The sequence below is a fragment of the Canis lupus genome, chromosome 1 (genome assembly GCF_003254725.2).
Source record: "Canis lupus dingo isolate Sandy chromosome 1, ASM325472v2, whole genome shotgun sequence".
Classification (NCBI taxonomy): Eukaryota; Metazoa; Chordata; class Mammalia; order Carnivora; family Canidae; genus Canis; species Canis lupus.
This window is the reverse complement of record NC_064243.1, coordinates 70,985,015-71,005,483: the sequence shown is the minus strand read 5'-3', so window position 1 is coordinate 71,005,483 and position 20,469 is coordinate 70,985,015. Positions and strand designations below refer to the sequence as shown.

Below are 20,469 nucleotides of genomic sequence, written 5' to 3'. Positions count from 1 at the left end.
TACAAGGTTATATCATACGCAAACAGAGATAATTAGTAAGATTATTATCTTTTTATTATTACTATCATATATCATATATATTATCATATATATTATTATTATCATATGCAAACAGAGATAATAATCTTACTTCTTCTTTTCCAATTTGGATTTACTTTATTTCTTCTTCATGCCTAATTCCTCTGGGTAGGACTTCCAATACTATGTTAAATAAAAACAGTGAAAAGTAGACATACTTGCCTTGTTCTTGATCTGAGAGGAAAAGTGCTTAGGCTTTCACCATTAAGTATGATTTTTGATCTAGATTTTCCATGAAGGGGCTTTATTATATTAGTTTCTTTCTGTCCCTAGTTTGTTGAGTGTTTTTCATCATAAAAGAGTATTGAATTGTCAAATGCTTTTCTGCATCAATTGATCATGTTTTGTTTTTTTCCTTCATTCTGTTTTTATGGTGTACTACATTGATTTTTGTATGTTGAACCATCCTTGCACCCAGGAATAAATCTCATTTAGTCACAGTGTATAATCCTTTTAATACATTGTTGAATTTGAAGGGTGCCTGGGTGGATGGGTTGGATGGCAGACTCTTGGTTTCAGCTCCAGTCATGATCTAGCATCTTGGGATGGAGCCCCATGTTGGGCTCTGTACTCAGTGGGAAGTCTGCTTCCAGATTCTCTCTCTCCCTCTGCCCTGACCCCACTTGTCCTCTCTCACTCTCTAAAATAAATAAATCTAAAAAAAAAAAATGCCATTGAATTTGGTTTGCTAGTATTTTGTTGAGGACTTTATTTATAAGAAATATTGATTGATAGTTTTCTTAGTAATTAGTTCAGATTAATGCTGGCCTCATAAAATGAGTTAGGAAGTGTTTCTCCTCTTCAAGTTTTTGGAAGTGTTTGAGAAGGATTGGTACTAATTCTTTAAATGTTTGGTAGAATTCAGCAGTGAAGCCATCTGGTCCTGGGTTTTTGTTTGTTGACACTTGTGATTTCTGATTCAATCTCCTTATCAGTAAAAGGTCTACTCAGATTTTCTACTTCTTATTTGGTCTTGGCAGGGTGTACATTTCTTGGGATTTGTCCATTTCATTTAGGTTATTGAATTTGTTGGTGTACAGTTGTTTATAGTACTCTCAAAACTTTTTTTTATTTCTATAACATCAGTAATAATATTTTCCTTTTCATTTTGGACTTAAGTTATTTCAGTCTTCTTTTTTTTAGTCCACATAAGCTAAATGTTTGTCAATTTCGTTGATTTTTTTAAAAAGAACTCCTGGTTTAATTTTCTCTAGTGTTTTTCTATTCTATATATCTGCTTAATCTTTGTTATTTCCTTCCTTTTGTTGGCTTTGGTTTTAATTTGTTCTTTTTTTAGTTCCTTGAGTTGTAAAGTCAGGCTGTTTATTTGCGATTTCTCTTCTTTAATATGTTTATAGCTATAAACTTCCTACTTGGCCGTACTTTTGCCACATCCCATAAGTTTAACTATGCTATGTTTTTATTTTCATTTTTCTCAAGATATTTTTAATTTCCCTTATGATTTCTTCTTTGACCTTTGAGTTATTTAAGAAATTGTTGTTTAATATCTGTATTTCTAGTTTCCCTCCTGCTGTTGATTTGTTTCATTTTATTATGATTGGAAAAGACACTTTGTATGATTTCAGTCTTTTAAAACTTATTAAGACTTGTTTTATGGCCTAACATATGGTCTATTCTGGAGAATATTCCTTTTGCACTTCAGAAAAACGTGTATTATGCTGTTTCTGGAAGGAGGCTTCTGTATACATTTGTTAGGTCCATTTTGTCCACAATGTGGTTCAAGTGTACTCTTTCCTTATTGATCTTCCATCTAGTTATTCTATCCATTATTGTAAATGGTGCACTAAAGTCTCCTACTATTATTGTGCTTGAATTGCTTGTTTCTTTTTTAAAGAGCGTGTTTGTGTAGCAAAGTTTCTGAGGCCTTAAATGGTAGAGATTTTTGTTTGTTTTTGCACTCCCTTCTTTAAATTACAGTCTGAATAAATGTGCAAAGTACTAGTTTTGGAGATTTTTCTCCCCTTCAGTACTATATATATATATATATATATATATATATATACACTTGTCCTCTTGCAGAAGTTTTTGAAGTGTCTAAAATGAACATTATCTACTCATATGCAGGTGATCTGCTACCTATCTCTGGAAGTTGTTTCTTTATTTTGATATTCTTAAATTTTACTATAATGGGACTGAGTATAAAAATTATTCCAATAATAACAATCTGTTTTAGTTAACTGTGTGGGAGTCTATTTGATCTTCTTTTAGTTAACCATTTTGGAGAAGTTACTGACTTTGAGTTTTATAAGGGCAGGGACCATGGCTTTCTGGTTCATGAGTGTATCTTCAGTGCCTATCAAGGCTTCTGACATATGCTAGGTGTTCTAAATAGATGAATGACTAAATAAATAGACACTAAGGGGACTGCCAACTTTTCTAAGATTCTATAAAACTTATTAATATTTCCTGTCATTTCTCTCAATAGCTAAGGACATTATAAAAAATAAGGACATTATTTTTTTATTTATTTGAGAGAGAGAGAGAGAGAGAGAGCATGAGTGGGGGGAGGAACAGAATGAGAGGTACAAGCAGACCCCACAGTAAATGTGCAGTCTGGCGTGATCTTCTCACCCTGAAGATCATGAGCTGAGCTGAAATCAAGAGTTGGGTGCTCAACTGACTGAGCCACCAACATGCTCCAATAGCTAGATAATTTTTATGGCAGAAGCGAAATTGGTGTTTAATGGAATTTAAAATAAAACTGAGTCCATTAAAATGGCTTTTGGATTATATATGATATAAAAAATACATAGGAAAAGAATCATGCAAATTATTATTGGTTTATATATTTATATCTAGAGCCTGAAAGATATTAGCTTCATTAGAAAAATGCAGCAAACCTTTGTACATGTCATTTATCATCATTTATCATATTATAGTTGGTCTACAGACCTTTCTCCTCTACTTAACTGTGACCAGGTTGGTGGGATGATCTGTTTTAAATAATGTAGATAACAAGATTTGTACTATACTCCTTTAGACCAGTAATATGTATCACTATATAATAATTAAAATTCTAAGCTTTTGCACAGCAAAGGATACAGTCAACAAAACTAAAAGACAACCTACAGAATGGGAGAAGATATTTGCAAATGATGTATCAGATAAAGGGCTAGTTTCCAAGATCTATAAAGAACTTCTTAAACTCAATACCAAAGAAACAAACAATCCAATCATGAAATGGGCAAAAGACATGAAGAGAAATCTCACAGAGGAAGACATAGACATGGCCAACATGCACATGAGAAAATGCTCTGCATCACTTGCCTTCAGGGAAATACACATCAAAACCACCATGAGATACCACCTCACACCAGTGAGAATGGGGAAAATTAACAAGGCAGGAAACCACAAATGTTGGAGAGGATGCGGAGAAAAGGGAACCCTCTTACACTGTTGGTGGGAATGTGAACTGGTGCAGCCACTCTGGAAAACTGTGTGGAGATTCCTCAAAGAGTTAAAAATAGACCTGCCCTACGACCCAGCAATTGCACTGTTGGGGGTTTACCCCAAAGATACAGATGCAATGAAATGCCGGGACACCTGCACCCCAATGTTTATAACAGCAATGTCCACAATAGCCAAACTGTGGAAGGAGCCTCGGTGTGCATCGAAAGATGAATGGATAAAGAAGATGTGGTTTATGTATACAATGGAATATTACTCAGCCATTAGAAATGACAGATACCCACCATTTGCTTCAACGTGGATGGAATGGGAGGGTATTATGCTGAGTGAAGTAAGTCAATCAGAGAAGGACAAACATTATATGGTCTCATTCATTTGGGGAATATAAATAATAGTGAAAAGGAATATAAGGGAAGGGAGAAGAAATGTGTGGGAAATATCAGAAAGGGAGACAGAACGTAAAGACTCCTAACTCTGGGAAACGAACTATGGGTGGTGGAAGGGGAGGAGGGTGGGGGGTGGGGGTTAATGGGTGACGGGCACTGAGGGGGGCACTTGACGGGATGAGCACTGGGTGTTATTCTGTATGTTGGTAAATTGAACACCAATAAAAAGCAAATTTATTAAAAAAATAAATAAAATCTTTAAGAAAAAATAAAATAAAATTCTAAAAGGTGGAAAGAAGTGGTAATTTTCTTTTTTTCCTTCAAGAATATCCACTTAGGATGTAATATACACCACGGTGATCATAGTTAATAATACCATATTGCATATTTGAAAGTTGCTAAAAGGGTAGATCTTAAAAAACTTTCATCACAAGAAAAAATTTTGTATGATGGCAGATGTTAACCATACTGTGGTTGTCATTTCACAATATATACAAATATTGAGTCATATGTTGTACACCTGATGCCAATAGATCATTATATGTCAATTATATCTCAAACAAAAAAAGAATATCCATGCATATGAATGAATGCTAAGTTTTTTTAAAGTGGAAGAGAAAATGGGGGCTTTCTTTGCTTAAATCACCTTTGTTTTGTTTCTAGGCTTATTTTGCTTAGTCATATATATTTTTTCTAATAATAAACAATAACATATGAACCCACCATTATATTCTCTGCTTCTTCTAAGTACCATCTAAAATAATAGCAGTTGGGATGCCTGGGTGGCTCAGTAATTGAGTGTCTACCTTTGGCTCAGGGCATAGTCCCGGAGTCCCAGGATCGAGTTCCACATCGGGCTCCCCTCGAGAAGCCTGCTTCTCCCTCTGCCTATGTCTCTGCCTCTCTCTCTGTGTCTCTCATGAATAAACAAATAAAAAATCTTAAAGAAAAATAGCACTAATATCCAACTTTAACAAATATGCAAATTGTCACAGATTTAGGAACTGCTATAATCTTTCTTGAAGAAAAGTAATAAAAAGGTTGACAGGGGAAAAAAAAGAGATCTTGTCATGATTGTGAATATGGAAAGACTTATGATAATTCACAGCCACAAGAGGCATTATTGTGACAATGATAAATGCAAGAAGACCTTTAAAAAATGCTTTGGATGACACAATTATTGCAGATTGTTAGATACTAAGAATCTGTAGAATGAACTATATAAATAACTAACAGTAAGAAAAATAAAGGTCATGTTTTTCTATAGAAATTGAATAAATTCTTGAAATTTGAGAAGGTGCTAACAGTCTTGGAAATATGAATTCTTTGAGTTTGCATTTCTACTGTGCAAAAGTGGTATGGAATATTTCAACCAGCCTGTCAAATAATCTATGCATAAATTGGAGACAGCAGTTCCCCTGAAAGAGTTGCTTTATATTAACAAAAATAGTATCCATTTTAAAAATAAACTCATTTAACTTTTACATGCTTTTCATATTTCCCTGTTTTAATTAGTTCCTAGAGTTAATTTTTTATTAACCAAACAGTGTCAATTCCCAGATCATGCCATCTCATTCAAATGCATTGATGAATATAGGGCAATGTTAAAATGACACTTATGAAGGAAGCACAATATTATATTTGCTTTCCACATAAACTCCCATTCAAGTCTGCACATCCTGTAATGACCACAGCATTCCCTTTTACTATTGTTTCATGGTTCCTAAGATATCACTCCCTTCGGGAACATTTGAAAAGTAAAACGTTGGCAACCATCTTTATAAAGTACATAGGCATACTTTTAAAGATGTGAGTTTTAACATTTTAAACTATGTATATAAATTCTCTTTTGAAACAGTTGCTTTGTTTAAAGAATTTAATTAATGAAAATCCAGGTAAAGTCACAAATTAAGTGATGTGGTCTACAACAACTTACGGAAAAGTTATCTTTTATAGAAATTACATTGAATTTTAGACTTGAAATGGACCCTACAAATCATGTAATCTGAAAACATTTTTCACCCTAGGGTAAAGACTGGAAACCTTTTCCTTTTTTTTTTTTTTTTTTTTTTTAAGATTCTTATTCATTTATTCATGAGAGAGAGAGAGAGAGAGAGACAGAGACACAGGCAGAGGGAGAAGCAGGCTCCATGCAGGAGCCCGACGTGGGACTCGATCCCGGGTCTCCAGGATCACGCCCTGGGCTGCAGGCGGCGCTAAACCGCTGCGCCACCGGGGCTGCCCTGGAAACATTTTCAACCTACAATTTTTAATGTAAGCCAGATATTTAATATTTCTATCTTGCCTAGTGAAAGTAAAGGTACATTTTTTGCATTTTCTAGATGTTATTCAAATATAATTCCCATTCCTTTAACTGGAATCTTTGGGGTAAAAAGATTCTACTATGAAATGTAATGGAGTTTTAGAGTTTACTTAATTCCTTGGAAAAAGACATCTTCATTAGTATTTTTGTAGTTGGCAAAAAGTTTTTCTTATGGTACTTCTATCAGCTAATTTTCTATGCTGCAACACTTTTAGGTAAATGAGTGAAAGGAGATAGTCCAAGTATTGTTTTCAATATTTTATCTGAAATTGTATTCAATTTTTAATTTAGTTTTTAAAAGTTAGTTTTGGCATTTAAAATGTCATGCAATTAATTCTGTATTTGATTAAAACAATATTAACTGTTTATATACATTCTAGTTTTTTTTTATACATTCTAGTTTTAAGCAACTATGTCATTCCTATCATGCTAACTTAAAATGTGAGTAGCACGTTCTTGTATAGATACTACGGTTTTATGCTGATTGTTTTCATAATAAGTTACTTGTTTATGATAAAGGTCTTTTATAAGCATTTCATGTTCATAGCTCTTTTATTTGATCATTGTTAAAATCTTACATTAAAGTATGCTAAAAGAAGTACTTCAGACATAACCATATATGCATCATTAACCTGCAATATTTGACCTTTAAACAATAAAATATAGTCACATAAATGCATGACTTGTAAGGCACTTGCCTGTATGCAGAGCTACAGGTGGTATAATTATACTACTTCCTTATCTTTTTATTACTCCTCCACTCATTTGGTATTTGATAGCTGTACCAGGCTGACTAGAAATTTTGATTATGTGAAAAATAATCTGTTGGGTTGGTGTTTTTTTGTCTTTATTTCTAAACTTAAAACTTTCTAAAAATTTTTAAAGTTTTGAATATAACACTTGGTTTTCCACTTACTTCGAATTTGACTTTTTATGTAGCATTAGATAAAAATTCAAGTCCAGGGACGCCTGGGTGGTTCAGTGGTTGGAAGTCTGCTTTCAGCTCGGGGTGTGATCCTGTGGTCCTGGGATCGAGTTCTGCATCAGGCTCTCTGCAAGGAGTCTGCTTCTCCCTCTGCCTATGTCTCTGCCTCTCTCTGTGTCTCTCATGAATAAATAAAAAAAAATATTTTTAAAAAAAATTCAAGTCCATTTCCCTTCCCTGTGAAAAATCAATTGTTCCAATATTGAAGTTATTTATTGAATAGTTCCTCATTTCCTTGATATTTTATCAAAATCATCTTACTCTTGGCACTTTACATTTCCCCTTTATTTATTTATTTGAGAGAGAGACGGAGAGTGAGTATAAGTGGGGGAGGGGCAGAGGGAGAGAGAGAGAGAGAGAGAGAAGCAGACTACCTACTGAGTGTGGAACCCCACATGGAGTTTGATCTCATGACCCTGAGATCATGACCTGAAACAAAATCAAGAGTCAGACAGATGCTTAAACGACTGTGCCACCCAGGTGCCCCTACACATCTGCTTTGTAGTTCCTTTGACAAGGGGAAAAATTTTTGCAGTAACTTGAAAGGGAATTGCATTGAGGGAGAGCTAACATTTTTATCGTATTAAATTTTCATACTGTGGACATAGTATATCTCTTCATTTATGTAGATTTCCAATAAAATTTTAATATACCCTCTATAAATATCTTGCAGGCATTTTAAAAGATAATTATTAGTTGTTCTCATATATTTTTGGTTGCTACTATAAATAGTAACTTTAAAAATTATGTTTTCTAGCTTGTATTTTTAGTGTATAGGAATACAGTTGATTTTTATAAATTGCACTTGTTCCCACAAACCTTGTTTAACTCTTTTATTCTAAAATTATATCTTCATATTCTCTTTTTCATGTAAATGTTCATATTGTTTGTAAATAACAGCAGTTTTTTTTCTTTTTCTTATTGTGATGAAATACATGTAACATAAAATTTACCATATTAACTGTTTTTCTTTAAGATTTTATTTATTTATTCATGATAGACATAGAGAGAAAGAGAGAGAGAGGCAGAGACACAGGCAGAGGGAGAAGCAGGCTCCATGCCGGGAGCCCAACATGGGACTCGATCCCGGGTCTCCAGGATCATGCCCTGGGCCAAAGGCAGGTGCCAAACTGCTGTGCCACCCAGGGATCCCCATATTAACTGTTTTTAAGTGCACTGTTCAGTGGCATTAAATACAATCATATTGTTGTACAACCATCACCACCAACCATCTCCATGACTCTTATCATCTTATAATACTGAAGTCTATACCTACTAAACTATTACTCCCCATTCTTCCCTCCCCCAGCCCCTGAACAGCACTGTTACAAAATACACTAAATACCTTATATTAGTGGAACCATATAATATTTGACTTTTTGTAAATGGCTTATGTCACTCAACTCAATGTCCTCAAGCTTCATCAATGCTGTAGAATGTTGCAGAATTTCCTTCTTTTTTAAGGTGGAATAATATTCCATTGTATGTATATACACTAAAATACTACATGATTTTGACTACACTAAATTTTGACTACACTAAATACCTTATATTAGTGGAACCATATAATATTTGACTTTTTGTAAATGGCTTATGTCACTCAACTCAATGTCCTCAAGCTTCATCAATGCTGTAGAATGTTGCAGAATTTCCTTCTTTTTTAAGGTGGAATAATATTCCATTGTATGTATATACCATGTTTTGCTTATCCATTTGTTGATCAATGGACACTTGGGTTGCTTTCACATTTTAGCTTGTCCATAATGCCTATAAACATCTGTGTAAAAATGTCTTTGAGACCATGTTCTCAATTCTTTGGGGTATATTCCTAGAAGCAGAAATACTGGATCATGTGGTAATTCTATTTTTTTAATTTTTTGAGGCACTGTCACAGTGTCTTCTACAGTGGCTATACAATTTTACACTCCCACCAGTAGGACTCCAAAGTTACATTTCTCCCATCCTCTCCAACAATTGCTATTTTTTGTTAATGAACAATTACAATGGGTATGATTTACATTTCCCTAATGATTAAAGATTTTGAGCATCTTTTTATGTACTTTTTATGGCCATCTGTGTATCTTCTTTGGAGAAATGTCTATTCAAGTCCTTTGTCCTTTTTAAATCAGTTTATTTTTTGCTTTTGATTTTTATAAATTCTCTATGTATTCTGGATATTAATCTCTTATCAGATATATGATTTGTAAATATTTTCTCCCATTCTCTGAGTTGTCTTTTTACTCTGTAATAGTCTTCTGATGCACAAAATTTTCATGAAGTCCAATTTGTCTCTTTTTTCTTTTGTTATTTGTGCTTTTGGTGTCATATCCAAGAAATTATGGACAAATCCAATGTTGTGGAAATTTTATTGTTTTTTTCTAAGAGTTTTATTAAGTTCTACATTTATGTCCTGAATCCATTTTGAGTGAATTTTTATTTTTTTTAATATTTGATTTGTTTGGCAGAGAGAGAGAGAGAGTGTGCACAAGCAGGGGGAGGGGCAAAGGGAGAAGCTGACTCCCCACTGAGCAGGGAGCCAGATGCGGGACTCCATCTCAGGACCCTGGGATCATGACCTGAACTGAAGGCAAATGCTTAACCAATTGAGCCACCCAGGTGCCCCTTGAGTGAATCTTTATATATGGTATTAGGTAAAGGTTCAACTTCATTTTTTGCATGTGGATATCTAGTTTTCCTAGCACCATTTGTTGAAAAGATTGTCCTTTTCCTATTGAATAGTCTTGGCATCCTTGTTGAAAATCATTTGACCATCATATGTGAGGGTTCATTTATTGACTTTAAATTCTATTCCATTGATCTACATGTCTGTTTTGACAGTAACACTGTTATGATTATTGTAGATTTGTAGTAAGTTTTGAAATCAGGAAGCGTGAGCCTTCCAGCTTTGTTCTTCTTTTCAAGATTATTTGGCTATTATGGGTACCTTGAAATTCTATATGAATTTTGGGATGGGTTTTCTATTTCTGCAAACAAAAAAAAAAACCCATTGATATTTTGATAAAGATTATAATTCAATCTGTGTATCACTTTGGGTACTATTTCATCTTAACAATATTAAGTCTTCTAAACCATGAACATGGGCAGTGTTTCCATTTGTTTGTCTTAATTTCTTTCAGAAATGTTTTATAGTTTTCAGTGTATAGTCCATCATCTCCTTGGTTAATTCCTAAATATTTTGTACTTTCTGATGGTATTGTAAATAGAAATATTTTTTGGGGTGCCTGCGTGGCTCAGTTATTTAAGTGTCTGCGGGGATTGAGCCCCACATTGGGCTCCTTCCTCACCAGGAAGGCTGTTTCTCCCTCTCCCTCCTGCTCCCCCTGCTGTGCTCTGTAAAATAAATAAATACAATCTTAAAAACTGTTTTGTAATTTACTTTGTAGATTGTTCATGTGTATAAAAATACAAGTAATTTTTTATATTGACTTTGTATCCTGCTATTTTGCTGAATTCATTTATTAGTTCTAGCAGCCTTTTTTTTTTTTTTTTTGGTGGTGTTTAAGGGTTTCTTATATATAAGGGCCTATCACTTGCAAACAAATAATTTTACTTCTTCCTTTTCCTTTTTTTTATTTTATTATTATTTTTTTAATTTATTTTTTATTGGTGTTCAATTTACTAACATACAGAATAACCCCCAGTGCCCGTCACCCATTCACTCCCACCCCCCGCCCTCCTCCCCTTCCACCACCCCTAGTTCGTTTCCCAGAGTTAGCAGTCTTTACGTTCTGTCTCCCTTTCTGATATTTCCCACACATTTCTTCCCCCTTCCCTTATATTCCCTTTCACTATTATTTATATTCCCCAAATGAATGAGAACATATAATGTTTGTCCTTCTCCAACTGGCTTACTTCACTCAGCATAATACCCTCCAGTTCCATCCACGTTGAAGCAAATGGTGGGTATTTGTCATTTCTAATAGCTGAGTAATATTCCATTGTATACATAAACCACATCTTCTTTATCCATTCATCTTTCGATGGACACCGAGGCTCCTTCCACAGTTTGGCTATTGTGGACATTGCTGCTATAAACATCAGGGTGCAGGTGTCCCGGCCTTTCATTGCATTTGTATCTTTGGGGTAAATCCCCAACAGTGCAATTGCTGGGTCGTAGGGCAGGTCTATTTTTAACTGATTGAGGAACCTCCACACAGTTTTCCAGAGTGGCTGCACCAGTTCACATTCCCACCATCAGTGTATGAGGGTTCCCTTTTCTCCACATCCTCTCCAACATTTGTTGTTTCCTGCCTTGTTAATTTTCCCCATTCTCACTGGTGTGAGGTGGTATCTCATTGTGGTTTTGATTTGTATTTCCCTGATGGCAAGTGATGCAGAGCATTTTCTCATGTGCATGTTGGCCATGTCTATGTCTTCCTCTGTGAGATTTCTGTTCATGTCTTTTGCCCATTTCATGATTGGATTGTTTGTTTCTTTGGTGTTGAGTTTAAGAAGTTCTTTATAGATCTTGGAAACTAGCCCTTTATCTGATATGTCATTTGCAAATATCTTTTCCCATTCTGTAGGTTGTCTTTGAGTTTTGTTGACTGTATCCTTTGCTGTGCAAAAGCTTCTTATCTTGATGAAGTCCCAATAGTTCATTTTTGCTTTTGTTTCTTTTGCCTTCGTGGATGTATCTTGCAAGAAGTTACTATGGCCGAGTTCAAAAAGGGTGTTGCCTGTGTTCTCCTCTAGGATTTTGATGGAATCTTGTCTCACATTTAGATCTTTCATCCATTTTGAGTTTATCTTTGTGTATGGTGAAAGAGAGTGGTCTAGTTTCATTCTTCTGCATGTGGATGTCCAATTTTCCCAGCACCATTTATTGAAGAGACTGTCTTTCTTCCAATGGATAGTCTTCCTCCTTTATCGAATATTAGTTGCCCATAAAGTTCAGGGTCCACTTCTGGATTCTCTATTCTGTTCCACTGATCTATGTGTCTGTTTTTGTGCCAGTACCACACTGTCTTGATGACCACAGCTTTGTAGTACAACCTGAAATCTGGCATTGTGATGCCCCCAGATATGGTTTTCTTTTTTAAAATTCCCCTGGCTATTTGGGGTCTTTTCTGATTCCACACAAATCTTAAAATAATTTGTTCTAACTCTCTGAAGAAAGTCCATGGTATTTTGATAGGGATTGCATTAAACGTGTATATTGCCCTGGGTAACATTGACATTTTCACAATATTAATTCTGCCAATCCATGAGCATGGAATATTTTTCCATCTCTTTGTGTCTTCCTCAATTTCTTTCAGAAGTGTTCTACAGTTTTCAGGGTATAGATCCTTTACATCTTTGGTTAGGTTTATTCCTAGGTATCTTATACTTTTGGGTGCAATTGTAAATGGGATTGACTCCTTAATTTCTCTTTCTTCAGTCTCATTGTTAGTGTATAGAAATGCCACTGACTTCTGGGCATTGATTTTGTATCCTGCCACGCTACCGAATGGCTGTATGAGTTCTAGCAATCTTGGGGTGGAGACTTTTGGGTTTTCTATGTAGAGTATCATGTCATCGGTGAAGAGGGAGAGTTTGACTTCTTCTTTGCCAATTTGAATGCCTTTAATGTCTTTTTGTTGTCTGATTACTGAGGCTAGGACTTCCAGTACTATGCTGAACAGCAGTGGTGAGAGTGGACATCCCTGTCTTGTTCCTGATCTTAGGGGAAAGGCTCCCAGTGCTTCCCCATTGAGAATGATATTTGCTGTGGGCTTTTCATAGATGGCTTTTAAGATGTCGAGGAATGTTCCCTCTATCCCTACACTCTGAAGAGTTTTGATCAGGAATGGATGCTGTATTTTGTCAAATGCTTTCTCTGCATCCAATGAGAGGATCATATGGTTCTTGGTTTTTCTCTTGCTGATATGATGAATCACATTGATTGTTTTACGGGTGTTGAACCAGCCTTGTGTCCCAGGGATAAATCCTACTTGGTCATGGTGAATAATTTTTTTAATGTACTGTTGGATCCTATTGGCCAGTATCTTGTTGAGAATTTTTGCATCCATGTTCATCAGGGATATTGGTCTGTAATTCTCCTTTTTGGGGGGGTCTTTGTCTGGTTTTGGAATTAAGGTGATGCTGGCCTCATAGAACGAATTTGGAAGTACTCCATCTCTTTCTATCTTTCCAAACAGCTTTAGGAGAATAGGTATGGTTTCTTCTTTAAACGTTTGATAAAATTCCCCTGGGAAGCCATCTGGCCCTGGACTCTTGTGTCTTGGGAGGTTTTTGATGACTGCTTCAATTTCCTCCCTGGTTATTGGCCTGTTCAGGTTTTCTATTTCTTCCTGTTCCAGGTTTGGTAGTTTGTGGCTTTCCAGGAATGCGTCCATTTCTCCTAGATTGCCTAATTTATTGGCGTATAGCTGTTCATAATATGTTTTTAAAATCGTTTGTATTTCCTTGTTGTTGGTAGTGATCTCTCCTTTCTCATTCATGATTTTATTAATTTGAGTCTTCTCTCTCTTCTTTTTAATAAGGCTGGCTAATGGTTTATCTATCTTGTTAATTCTTTCAAAGAACCAACTCCTGGTTGTGTTGATCTGTTCCACAGTTCTTCTGGTCTCGATTTCGTTGAGTTCTGCTCGAATCTTTATTAACTCCCTTCTTCTCTTGGGTGTAGGATCTATTTGCTGTTTTTTCTCTAGCTCCTTTATGTGTAAGGTTAGCTATTGTATTTGAGTTCTTTCCAGTTTTTGAATGGATGCTTGTATTGCGATGTATTTCCCCCTTAGGACTGCTTTTGCTGCATCCCAAAGATTTTGAACGGTTGTATCTTCATTCTCATTAGTTTCCATGAATCTTTTTAATTCTTCCTTAATTTCCTGGTTGACCCTTTTATCTTTTAGCAGGATGGTCCTTAACCTCCACGTGTTTGAGGTCCTTCCAAACTTCTTGTTGTGATTTAGTTCTAATTTCAAGGCATTATGGTCTGAGAATATGCAGGGGACAATCCCAATCTTTTGGTATCGGTTCAGACCCGATTTGTGACCCAATATGTGGTCTATTCTGGAGAAAGTTCCATATGCGCTTGAGAAGAATGTGTATTCAGTTGAGTTTGGATGTAAAGTTCTGTAGATATCTGTGAAATCCATCTGGTCCAGTGTATCATTTAAAGCTCTCGTTTCTTTGGAGATGTTGTGCTTAGAAGACCTATCGAGTATAGAAAGAGCTAGATTGAAGTCACCAAGTATAAGTGTATTATTATCTAAGTATTTCTTCACTTTGGTTAATAATTGATTGATATATTTGGCAGCTCCCACATTCGGGGCATATATATTGAGGATTGTTAAGTCCTCTTGTTGAATAGATCCTTGAAGTATGATATAGTGTCCCTCTTCATCTCTCACTACAGTCTTTGGGGTAAATTTTAGTTTATCTGATATAAGGATGGCTACCCCTGCTTTCTTTTGAGGACCATTCGAATGGTAAATGGTTCTCCAACCTTTTATTTTCAGGCTGTAGGTGTCCTTCTGTCTAAAATGAGTCTCTTGTAGACAGCAAATAGATGGGTCCTGCTTTTTTATCCAGTCTGAAACCCTGCGCCTTTTGATGGGGTCATTAAGCCCGTTCACATTCAGAGTTACTATTGAGAGATATGAGTTTAGTGTCATCATGATATCTATTCAGTCCTTGTTTTTGTGACTGTTCCACTGAACTTCTTCTTAAAGGGGAATTTTAAGAGTCCCCCTTAAAATTTCTTGCAGAGCTGGTTTGGAGGTCACATATTCTTTTAGTTGCTGCCTGTCTTGGAAGCTCTTTATCTCTCCTTCCATTTTGAATGAGAGCCTTGCTGGATAAAGTATTCTTGGTTGCATGTTCTTTTCATTTAGGACCCTGAATATATCCTGCCAGCCCTTTCTGGCCTGCCAGGTCTCTGTGGAGAGGTCTGCTGTTACCCTAATACTCCTCCCCATAAAAGTCAGGGATTTCTTGTCTCTTGCTGCTTTAAGGATCTTCTCTTTATCTTTGGAATTTGCAAGCTTCACTATTAAATGTCGAGGTGTTGAACGGTTTTTATTGATTTTAGGGGGGGATCTCTCTATTTCCTGGATCTGAATGCCTGTTTCCCTTCCCAAGTTAGGAAAGTTTTCAGCTAGAATTTGTTCAAATACATATTCTGGCCCTCTGTCCTTTTCGGCGCCCTAGGGAACCCCAATTAAACGTAGGTTTTTCTTTCTCAGGCTGTCGTTTATTTCCCTTAATCTATCCTCATGGTCTTTTAATTGTTTGTCTCTTTTTTCCTCAGTTTCCCTCTTTGCTATCAACTTGTCTTCTATGTCACTCACTCGTTCTTCCACCTCGTTAACCCTCGTCGTTAGGACTTCTAGTTTGGATTGCATCTCATTCAATTGATTTTTAATTTCTGCCTGATTAGCTCTAAATTCTGCAGTCATGAAGTCTCTTGAGTCCTTTATACTTTTTTCTAGAGCCACCAGTAGCTGTATAATAGTGCTTCTGAATTGGCTTTCTGACATTGAATTGTAATCCAGATTTTGTAACTCTGTGGGAGAGAGGACTGTTTCTGATTCTTTCTTTTGAGGTGAGGTTTTCTTTTGAGGTGAGGTTTTCCTTCTAGTCATTTTGCTCAGTGCAGAGTGGCCAAAGCAAGTTGTATTGGGAATAAGAGAAAAAGAGAGGAAAGAAAGAAGTAAAGAAAAGAGAAAGAGAAAAAAAAGGGAAGAAAAAAAAAAAACGAAAAAAAAAAAAGAGAAGAAAAAGAGAAAGAAAAAGAAAGGAGAAAAAAAAGGGGGTGGGGGAAGGAAACAAATCAAAAATCAAAACAAAACAAAAAAACAACAACAACAAAAAAAGAACCACCGGGGAGTATCTTCTGATTCTGTGTACTTTAAGTCCCTTGGCTTCTCCTGGAAGTTGTCAGTCTAGCTGGTGTTCTGGGGGAGGGGCCTGTTGTGCTGATTTTCAGGTGTTAGCAGTTGGGGGAGCTGCTGTGCCCCTGCCTGGTGCAGGGCTCAGTGGGGGTTGTTTACCCCGTGAGGCCGCAGGAGGAACAGCCCCAGTGGCGGGGCCAGGTCTGGAAACCTGGATTCAGCTCCGGCAGGAACTCCGTCTGCAGGGCCTGGAGGCTCTGGGGCGGGGCCGCTGATCTGCTTAGCTCGGAGCAGGAGCGTCCTTGCTGTCCTGGGCCCTCCCGGCCTCTGCCTGTCCCGGGGGAGGCCGGATCCTGGGCTGTGTCCCGGCGCCCTGTGCTCCGGGGCCTGCGCTGGTGGATTCGCGCTCCCGGGCCACGCAGCCCCCTCCGCGGAGCCGCCGCCCGAGCCTCCCCGAGCTGCTCCTGGAACCGCGCAGGCCCCTCCGCACGGAGCCTCTTCCTCCGCCCGAGCCCCTCCGAGCTGCTCCCGGGGCCGCGCAGCCCCCTCCGCGGAGCCGCCGCCCGAGCCCCTCCGAGCTGCTCCGGGTCCCGCAGGCCCCGCCATGCGCGCTGCAGCCCTTAGGGAGCTCGGCGCACTCTCCTGGGCGCACAGTTGCTCTGTTACTGTCCCGGGGAACCCGAGGGCATCCCCTCCCTCCTGGGTCCTGCTCCACCTCCCCGCGAGCCCCTCTCCGCCCGGGAAGGTCGGTGCAGCTCCTGCTCCTCCGGGACGGGGCTCTCCTGTCCTGGGGACACTCGCCCCGGCCTCAGCCCGGCTCCTCGCGGGCCCCTCCCCCTTGGAGGCCTTTGTTTCTTTACTTCTTTTTCCCCGTCTTCCTACCTTGATAGAAGTGCGAACTCTTCTCACTGTTGCATTCCAGCTGGTCTCTCTTTAATTCTCAGGCCAAATTCATAGATTTTCAGGATGATTGGAAGGTTTTCTAGGTAATTTGGTGGAGACAGGTGATTTGGAGACCCTACTCTTCCGCCATCTTGCTCCTCCCCCCCTTCCTTTTCCTTTTGGATTCCTTTTACGTCTTTTTCTTGCTTAATTGCTCTGGTTAAAACTTCCAGTACTATCTTGAATGGAAGTGCTGAGAGTGAGCATACTTTCCTTGTTCCTGATAGAGGAAAAGTATTCAGTCTTTCACCATTATGATATATACTGAGGATTTTCCATGAAAGGGTTTTAGTATGTTGAAGTAGTTTCCTTCTATCCCTAATTTACTGGCTGTTCTTTCTAATCACGAAAGGCTGTTGAATGTTGTCAAAAGCTTTTTCTGCATCAATTGAGATTATCATGTGTTTTTTTTCTTCATGTTGTTCATGGGGGAGTATTACACAGATCAAATTTTATGTATTGAATCATCCTTGCATTCCAGGAGTAAATTCCACTTAGTCATATATAATCCTTTTAATATGCTGCTGAATCCTGTTTGCTAGTATCTTGTTGAGGATTTCTGCACTAACATTTATAGGGATTTCGCCTATAGTTTTCTTTTCTTATAGTGACTATTTGGCTTTGGTATTAAAGTTATGCTGGCCCCATAGAGTTAGGAAGTGTTCCTTCCTCTTCAGTTTTTTAGAAAAATTTGAGAAGAATTGGTATTAGTACTTCTTTAAATGTTTGACAGAATTCACCAGTGAAACCATCAGGTCCAGGACTTTCCTCTGTTGGGAGATTTTGATTACTGCTTCAATCTCTTTACTGATTAAAGGTCGGTTCAGATTTTCAATTTCTTCATGATTTAGTCTGAGTAAGTTCTGTGTTTTTAGGAATTTGTTCATTTCATGTAGTTTAATCCAATTTTTGGCATACATATCATAGTACTCTCTTATAATCTTTTTTATTTCTGTAGAATTGGTAGTATTGTCACCACTTTCATTTCTGATTTTACTGAATTTTCTTTTTTTTTAGTTCATCTAGCTAATAGTTTGTCAATTTTATTGGTCTTTTGAAGAGGCTAATTTTTTTGTTGTTTTCATTTTCTCTATTTTTTTAATTTTCTTTTTTGTGTACTTCCACTCTAAGTTTTATTTCCTTTTGTTGTTGTTGTTGTTGTTGCTAGTTTTGGGTTTAGTTTTTTCTTATTTCTAGTTCTATAAGTTGTAAAGTTGTTGAGATTTATTTTTTAACGTAAGCATTTATAGCTATAAATTTCCTGCTTAGCACTGGCTTTGAAGCATTCCGTAAGTTTTGGTACATTGTGTATTTTGTTTTTATTATCATCTAAGGATTTTCTAATTTTCCTTATTATTTCTTTTTTGATCCATTGGTTGTTCAAAAGTATATTGTTTAATTTCCACCATTTTGTGAATTTTCCAGTTTTGTTTTTGTTACCAGTTTCTAACTTCATTCTATTTTGGTCAGAGAAGATACTTTGTATCATACTTTGTATGATATCCATCTTTTTAATCTTTTGAGAATTTGTGGCCTAACATGTGGTCCATCCTGGAAAACATCCCATATGCACTCGAGATGAGTGTATATGTTGTTGTTGTTGGACAGAGTTCTTCGTGTCTGCTACATCTAGTTGGTTTATTGTATTAAGTCCTTACTTATCTTCTGTCTGATTGTTCTATCCATTATTGTGAATGGGGTGTTGAAGTTTCCAACTATTATTATATAACTGCCTATAGAACCTTTCCCTGGGTATGTGTGGTCACTTTCCAATTTTCTCCATTTCTGCAGTTGTTTTTGAACATCCTACTCTTTAATGTCTGGCTCCCAAAAGAGAAAAAATGAAGCAGGGGAAAAAGGATGGTTGACCCTTTAAATACCTTGGCTATCACTTCAGCCAGAGAGGGAGAGGCTTGCAACAAGGAGGGTAGGTGCAACAATGGCTGCTTCCTCTTTGTGCTTCTGTGATTGGAAGCAGTAATCATCAATCAGAACACAGATTCTTTTTGTCCACTCTAGTTCTTACTAGAGTGGACAAAAAGCAGCTTGAGGAACACATGCACAACTACCAGTTAGTGGCTGAGGTGGTGGATAGGTTGCTGCTACTGGGCTACCCTCTGAAATTGACCAAAATTACCCACAACTCACCAACTGAGTCTTCCCCTGGAAGTTGCAAGACTTCAACAAACTCTGCAGTTCCAAAATAGCTACATTAGACAGATTCTGCAAGTTCAGCTATTGCCTAGGTGGGGAGACAGATTCCTGGTGCTTCCTACTCTACCATCTACTCAGAATTTTGTCTTAAATAATAGAAGTTTTGATTCTTCCTTTCCAATATCTTGCAATTTATATCTAGTTTCCTTTTATTGTTGAAATGACTAGGATCAACATTAAACAGATGTGATGATTAGCGATATCTTTGTGTTCATGGTTTTAAAAGGAGTGTGTGTACCTTTTTGCCATTAAGTATAGTGTTTCTTACAGGTTTGGAATAGATCTCTATTAAGTTGAGGAAGTTTATTCTATTGCTATCTTGCTAATAATTTGGGTGAATATTGTAAAATGATTTTTTCATCTCTTGATATGATCTTAGAATTTTTCTCCTTTATTCTGTTAATCAATTACACTACTGGATTTTCCAATTTGAAACTATACTTGCATTCCTGAGATAAACTTAAATTAACTTCATCATAATGCATTATTATTGTTGTTACTTAAAGTTAGATAGATTTGACTCACTAGTATTTCATTTAGAATTTTTAAAAAAGATGTTATTTATTTATTCATGAGATACACAGAGAGAGGCAGAGACACAGACAGAGGGAGAAGCAGGCTCCCTGTGGGGAGCCTGATGTGGGACTTGATCCCAGGACCCCAGGATCACGCTCTGAGCCAAAGGCAGATGCTCAACCACTGAGCCATCCAGGCATCCCTCATTTAGAATTTTTGCATCAGTCAGTCAACATAACTACAGTGGGTTTGTAGTTGTCAATTGTCATGTTCTTATTAGCTTTTGCTGTTACAATTTCACTAAGTTGATAAAATTAATTGGGGAGTTTTTCTTCTATTCTCTGGAAGAGTTTATATAATACTGAATTTATCTATTCCCTTGAATATTTGGTAGAATTTGCCTTTCTAGCCATGTGGATCTGGTCTTTCCTTGGAGGGGTATTTTCAACTACTGACTCAAGTTATTTCTTAATAATTCCATTTCAGAGTTTCCTTTCCTTTTTGAATATACATTTAAAAATTTGGCATGACATTGCTTAGAGTACACTCATATTTTTCTAATCTTTGAATTATCTTTAGTTTTGCCCATTTTTCATTCTTTTTTTTAAAGATTTTATTTATCTATTCATGAGAGACCCAGAGAGAGAGAAAGATAGAGACACAAGCAGAGGGAGAAGCAGGCTCCATGTAAGTAGCTTCATGTGGGACTCGATCCCAGGTCTCCAGGATCAGGCCTTG

General features: G+C 37.0%; 2 protein-coding genes across 25 annotated transcripts in view; one reads left to right on the top strand and one right to left on the bottom strand.

The window, feature by feature from the left end:
• Positions 1-20,469, top strand: part of ERCC6L2 (ERCC excision repair 6 like 2) — a 161,059-nt gene that overhangs the window by 8,885 nt on the left and 131,705 nt on the right. The window lies entirely within an intron of this gene.
• Positions 1-20,469, bottom strand: part of LOC112644596 (uncharacterized) — a 36,560-nt gene that overhangs the window by 7,323 nt on the left and 8,768 nt on the right. For 9 of the 22 annotated variants that reach the window (XR_007413754.1, XR_007413748.1, XR_007413749.1 and 6 more), the window contains one exon: positions 7,133-7,319. The exons of 12 other annotated variants lie outside the window; for them this stretch is intronic. The gene's annotated coding sequence lies outside the window, so the exon portion shown is untranslated. The remainder of the gene's footprint in view (positions 1-7,132; positions 7,320-20,469) is intronic. One more of the 22 variants, XR_007413755.1, reaches the window with a different exon arrangement.